Below are 6,668 nucleotides of genomic sequence, written 5' to 3'. Positions count from 1 at the left end.
CCCCGCCCCCGGTGCCCGGTGCCCGCCAGGTAAAGCCGCGGGGCTGCCGGGCGCCCGCCACCGGCTCGGCCACGGCTCGCCCTTGGGGAGCGGCTCCTGCGGCCGCGGGACCGGCGGGGGCCGCCGCCTCCTCCTCGCCCCGCCGGGGCAGGGGCCGCCGCCGCCCCCCCGCCCCGCCGCGCCGCCCCCGCCGCCCTCCAGGGGGAGCCTCCGCCGCCCCGCGCTCCGGCTGCCGCGTCCTGCGGCGGGGCGGGAGCGGGCAGCGCCCGCCGGGCCGGCACCGCCGCCGGCACACGCCTCCCGGCCGAGCGCAGCCCCGCGGAGCCGAGCGGAGCGGGAGCCCCGAGGGCAGGTGGGTGATGCCGGCGTCGCCGCGGCGGAGACCCGGTGCGGCGGGTGCCCCGGTGCTGTTGCCCCGGTGCTGTTGCGGCGCTCGGGGCGGCGGGAGCTGCCGGCCGGGGAGGGCTCGCGGGTCTCGCCCCGCCGCCTCCTCCCGCCCGGGCGGTGCGGGCGGCCGCGGCGCCCCGCTGGGGCATCCCGAGCCCGGCGGTGGGCGGCTCGACTTCCCTCGCGGTGTTCGCGGCAGCCCCGGTCCCTCCGCTGCCTCTCCCGCGAGTTTTAAAAGTGGCCGCCCGCTGGCCTCTCGGTACTGCCTGACCCCTGCCCCAAGATGGGCTCGGATTTTCCTTGCCACCGCTTCCCCCCACCGCGGCTCCGGCGGCTTTTCCGCCGTGGAGCCGCTGCCCCTCACACCGGGCTGATTCCCAACTGTCAGTCCCCGACACACCCCAGCGCTCCGAGAGGTTTGCTCCACGGATCTTCCTTCAAACATCAGGAGCTGGACTTTGCCCCCCTGCACCCAGCCCTCCTCTTAGCCCTCCAACTGGTATTTGTGCTGGATGATAAAGCAGCGATTCCCCGGGAGCACCCCGCAGCCCCCAAACTTCTCTGCAGTGTTGAACTGAACAGTTTTCCATGCGCTTCACAGCCACGCTGAGGGGAAGAGGGCAAGGACTGAATAGATGGCACTAAACCTGTGCATAACCTTAGCCCGTTCCTTCGCCCCCACCCTGCCTGTCCGGGCCAAGCGACAGCAGCAGGGTGTCAGCCGTGTCCCCTCTGCTGTGCCCTGGGACCCTGCGAGTGTGTCCGCGGGGCCTAGCGCCTCGGTGCCGGGGGCGAGGGCAGGCGGAGGAAAGGGGAACCGGCTGCGAGGTGCCGGTTGTCTCCGGAGCTGTTGGAGGACGTGTGAGAAGGTTTGTGCCCCGACGGGCAGGGCTGCGGGGTGACCTGCCCTCAGGGAGGTGCAGGCGGCCTGTCCTGGAAAGCCCGATCCGCTGTGGGGGCTCTGCTGTGGGCTGCCCTCGCAGGGGGTGCTCCCCGGAGGAGATTTTCCTGCATGGTTGGCTGCATGGTCTAAGAGCCACCTAGAAGCACCACAGTTGCTTAAATGCTCCTGTATGTCCTGGTGCACCATGAGCTTGGAGTAAGTTTTGAGTGTGGATATCGCAGGCTTTGCTACAGCTTGAAACTAGTAAAGGAGGGTGAGCACCCTCTTCAAAACTGCCTGGGGCAGAAGGCCCGCAGAGGAGGCAGGAAGGGTTAATTTAAAGAGAACAACATGACTCACTTAGTAAATAGCAGTTAATAGAATTGCCATAACTACTTAAAATTATTTTCCTAAACAGATGGTCAACTATTAGATAACTCGATCTTTGGATGTATTTGTTTTCGGGTTTCTTATCTGGCTCGTAAGTCTCAGACTTCTGTAACTCAAGAACTGTAATAATTGATAAATTCATTCTTCTGCACAAGAGAAACTAACAGAGAGAATGAAAGCATGGCCAGCTCCTGCTGTTAGAGATACCCCCCAGAGCATATTGCCCAAGTGAAGTACAAAAAGATTAGATAAAGTGACCAATGGGGATGTGAGAAATATTTCAATTGAATTAAATCTGTGGAAGAAATAACTTATTTTGAATCTCAATAAAAAAGTCGATATAAATGTAATCACGTATCTCAAAATTACTATGAAAATGAAATCCTGTCTAATGTGCCAAATGGATTAAATTCTGAATTAACAAGGAAAGCTATGGGCCTCTGAATTTGTAGAGAAAACACGTGGGTACAAACTGCAAACATGTATGTGTATATATAAAATAAAATGACCTATTCCAGGCTGTGGGGAAAAAAACAAGGCAAACAGTTCTCTTTTTAATGTTCAGGTGATAAGTTATGTTATTTAGACATGTTCCTAACCTGTTCTTCTTTCCATATGCATTTTTATACCAAAAAAAAATAGAATCGGCATCACCCTGTGCCAGGTCAGGGGATATCAGCCCGGTAATGATGTTTTTAGCCTCTGTCCTTATATCAGCGAGTGCAAAAGGCACTAAAAGTCTGAGCTGAAAAGTCTCCTGCCAGGTCTTCTGTGTTTGCATTTCTATTTTTGCTGATATTTTAATAGGATGTTTCCATAAGGGCTTCTGGCACTATTGCGTTTGGATGTAATCAACTTCTGAAAGCTATTCATCTTTTTTGTTTAATCTTCAATAATGGATTTTATATAGAGCCATGTGGTTAAGCCCTTTTGAGAACTACTGGGAAAAGCTCCGTCCAGCAGGAGGTTTGGAGGGACTGTTTTGAATCTTAACTCTTCCTTTCAGCTGTGTTTCTGTGAAGGATCGGGGCTGGCTGGCCGAGTACATCCCCTTCGGTCCTGAGCCTGCAGCTTTTCTGTCTGGTGTGGAGGGAAAATCTTCCCCTTTACCACTTCCTTTCTGCCTGGGTGACTGATGGCTGTATGATTTCTTATCTATATAGGATGCTTAAGGCTTCACAGATTTTCCACCAAAACATTTATTTTCACTATATTTCAGCTCTTCGCTTCGGTTTGACATTTCCGCCCACATTTTCACACGTGAGATGGGACAAGGCTCAGTGTGGCTAAGCTCTCTAGAAGTTCTGCGCAGCTGGGAGTGAGGTGTTTTCCATTCAGAGGCTGCTATCAGCATCTCTCTTGGTGTCCTGCAAAGTTTGTCCTTGTCTTCAGCTTGAACAGATTTCAGCTCTTCTTGTTCACTCTCTCCATCTGATCAGGGTGGTGAGTAACTCTCTAGGACCTGCTTCATTGTGTGCTTTCCATCTGGAAATGGAGACAGGCTATTAAAGCTTTCTTTTTTGTTGGACTCTAAACTAAAAACCAAGAGATCTTAAGCTGCATGTCAAGGAATCGGGGAGGATTCTCTCAAGTCAATGGAGAGTTACTCCTTTTCATCAGAGTCTGGTATTTAAGCTTGTTTGCCTCATGGATCACCTTCTGATTTTGCATCAGTGCACCTGAACAGCGTTGGTGAAGCTACATGAGCACAACAGCACCAATTCCTTGTGTCTCTGCTCATTTTAGAAAGGCAGAGAAGGCTGCCTACTTAATGAAATGTTCGTGTAGCTGAATATTGAGGGTTAGTCTGTTAGGGGCGAAGAACCAGCAGCATTCTGCCTTGGGCGGGCAAGAGGATCTGGACAGATACACAGAAGGTGGTTTAACCTCTGAGGCTTCAATGTCCTCTATAGAATTGGAAGATGTATCTCCCCTCACAAAGGTTGCATCTGTGTCAGGAGTAATTATTGGTTGTATTGCACTTTTTTTTTTTTCATGAAGTAAATCTCTGTAGATCAGAATAGACAGATGGCACATACAACTCTCAATTATGGAAAATATCCTCAGGAGGTACTTCGAGGTCATCTAATCCATGCCTCTGCCCAAAGGCAGGATCAGCTGTGCTTTTGCCATTCCTGACAGCTATTTCTCCATCCTGCTGCTAAAGATCTGAGGTGGAGGAGGTTACTTGCTTTCCTGGCGTGCAGGAAACACCCTGATGTCCAGCTGAAACCTTCTTTGCTGTAACTCATTTCTCATTCTGACCACAGTGGGCAACCCACAGAGGATCAGCAAGGAGTATTTAGAAGTGCTTCAGAAAGCTGGTAAATGTGAGTGAACAAAGGTGTGATCTCTCTCACTCCTCAAGCTGTGTTCTGTAAGGAGCAAATCCTACGAAGCCTGACTACCTTGTGCCTGGTATGGCTGGAGATCCGCAGTAGCATGGGAGGGACTGGGTAGGTAAAGCTGTGCTACAGCTCCCTGTGGTGATGCAGAGTTAGGAGCGAGTTGTTTGGATAACTCACAGCGATGAGGTTATGAAAAGAGCCGAAGAGCCACTAAGTGCTCAGGAGAGTTCAGAGAAAAGCCAAATGCCACAAGATGGCTTCTGGAAATCTGAACGTGTTCAGGGTGATCACTGCTGTTAGGCAAAAGCATTAACCGTGCTGTGGCATGTGTTTGAGTGCAAGCCTCGTCCCTTCCTGTTCGGACGCCTGGGGCTTGATATGGGTGCTATAAACAGACATCTAGTGCTATGTGAGACATCTCCATGGGGCTGGCAGAGAAAAGGACAGGACCTGAGGGAGGCGTGTGCCTTCCTAAAGTGACAGCAGAGGCTCAGGTGATAGCTTAGAGCACTTCAGACCTCACCATTCACTTATATTTAAGCAACTAACTCAAACCTTATCAGTTCAGTTTATGACTTGTTCTGGAGAAAGGATGCTTTTCATCATTGGGCCTGTTGGTTGATCATTAAAACCAAAAATTACCAGGTAGCATGATATACAATGTATCTTATGTAAAGCATATGCAAATGCCATTGTAGAAAATAATCAAGAGCAGGAGTACTGGAGCCTCCTTGCCCACAAAGCAGCAATAAATCTAGTGCCAGGAAGGCCACGCTTGAAATTTTATGTAGTTTTGGGTCTCTAGCTGATGGGTTGGGGTTTTTTTGGTGTTTCTTTTGTGTTTTTTCTTTTTTTAAAAAAAAAAAAAAAGTCACACATTTCAAGCCCATATAGGTTTGTTACAACTACAGATGTGGTAGTGGAAGGCAGGGTTTGAAAAGAAATGACAGCTACAAGACAAATTGTATTTATCTTGGGTGATAAGTCAGGGGTTGCATGCAGTAGGTTTATCACTATCTGATAGGTATCAAGATAAAGTCCAGGTGTTACACAGGGATGTGGAAAGACCTGAAACAAGAATAAAGAATACTTTACATAGCATTTTTAGGGAACATTTGCAAACAATGCATCTAGGAGAATGGAGAAGTTAGCGGGGAGTGAAACCTCTTGCAGGGATGGTTTGAGCCAGGGACAGGGGGAGGGAAAGGCATACAGAGGATGAGGGAATCTTCCTGTCCCTCTCTGATACAAGGAGAGGAAAGGGGGGTTTTCCTGGAGCTTTGGAGACGTGACAAATGACATGCTGGGCTCCTGTCTGTATGTTGATTAGCATTTGGGATTGCATTCAAATCCAGGGTGGAAGGCACTCAGGCATTCTCAGAGGCCTCTAGTGCTCACAGATTGGGGCTGTTTTATCTGCCTGCTAGCAGCGATACAGCATTCTCTATCTCCCTGTCCCCTATGTTTATCCCAGGTGACGCTCACGGCGGCAGTTGTGGCTCCTTGTTCAGCAGCTCTTCAAGGAGGGCAGGAGAGGGATCGTTCACTGGTGGAGCCGTTTGAAGCTCAGCTGAGACCAGGCCAGCTGGGGGTCACGTCTGCCCATCTCCCGGGGCAGAGTCCCTCATGCTTTTGAGTAAGTAATGCTCTTGAACAGAGGGAAGTGTAATTTGGTCTCATTCTGCTCTTTTAATGCGTCCCTTTGGTAGTGGTGAGGTTTGCACTGTTTTCCCTGTTAGAGGTTTCTTTCCTCATTTAGTATTCAGATCTCAGGGTCTCTCCCATTTTTCTCCTGGTTTTGCTTCTTTGGAAATATTTTGGTTTGGTTTTAGACTACTATGTTCTCCTCTTGATTCTTGTCTCCCCTTTTTCCCCCCTTTATTTTTCCTTCCTAAGGGCACGTAAGTGTTTCTATTCTCTTTGCCTGTTCTGTAACACTGGCCAATACCCACATCCCACTTCTTGTACTGGGAAAGTCCTCTACAAACTGACATATCATTTTGGTTGTTGAGGTTTCTCCAGAATAGGATTGTCAGATCCTGGTATGAATCAGTTGTTGAGGCTAAGGAGTTAAGGAATGTAGGCTGTTAAATATCCTATTCTGTGGTGATAACAACTTTGGTTGCACTATGGGATCCATATACATGGGCATGAACTGGGATTTTCCACAGGAAACATTTCCCAGGATAAAAGACATCTAAGAGGTATGTGGCTCTTTACAGTCTTCAGAAGAGAGGCACGTGATTGAAACTGATTTGAATAATTACAGTTTCCACATACGTCTGATCCACAGATCAGTGCCCAGGTTCAATGGGACGATGGAAAATATTAACATCACACTGACTTGGGCTGGCACCAGCACCATTACAGTTCCTGGAGCATGTGTGGGGAAGCATGGGGACTTTTAAAAATTTCTTAAATGTTCTGCAGCCCAGATTTTTGGGAAAAAAAAAATTACCTGTGCTAATGGCCATTTAGTCAGGGATTCCTTAAAATACCCTCTTTCCAAAAAGTGCTTCCCTCCTAGAAATCAGGCCTCTTTAGCTAGACCTGTTAGAATTGAGGCACCTAACTTTGTCAAACACCTAAAAGCATTAATCTTTTGGCTTATGTCATCTTATGTCTTGCTAAATGCTGATCCAAACTCTGCTTAACCATTA

General features: G+C 49.5%; 1 protein-coding gene across 3 annotated transcripts in view; it reads left to right on the top strand.

The window, feature by feature from the left end:
- The first annotated feature begins 249 nt into the window (after positions 1-249).
- ADORA2A (adenosine A2a receptor) overlaps positions 250-6,668 on the top strand; it is a 29,752-nt gene continuing 23,333 nt past the window's right edge. The window contains exons 1-2 of one of the 3 annotated variants that reach the window (XM_074921290.1): positions 250-352; positions 5,483-5,644. The gene's annotated coding sequence lies outside the window, so the exon portion shown is untranslated. Of the gene's footprint in view, positions 353-3,004; positions 3,104-5,482; positions 5,645-6,668 lie in introns of those variants that run through there. The other 2 variants (XM_074921289.1, XM_074921291.1) reach the window with 2 other exon arrangements.

The sequence above is a fragment of the Athene noctua genome, chromosome 17, assembly GCF_965140245.1.
Source record: "Athene noctua chromosome 17, bAthNoc1.hap1.1, whole genome shotgun sequence".
Lineage (NCBI taxonomy): Eukaryota > Metazoa > Chordata > Aves > Strigiformes > Strigidae > Athene > Athene noctua.
This window is presented reverse-complemented; position numbering and strand designations above follow the sequence as displayed.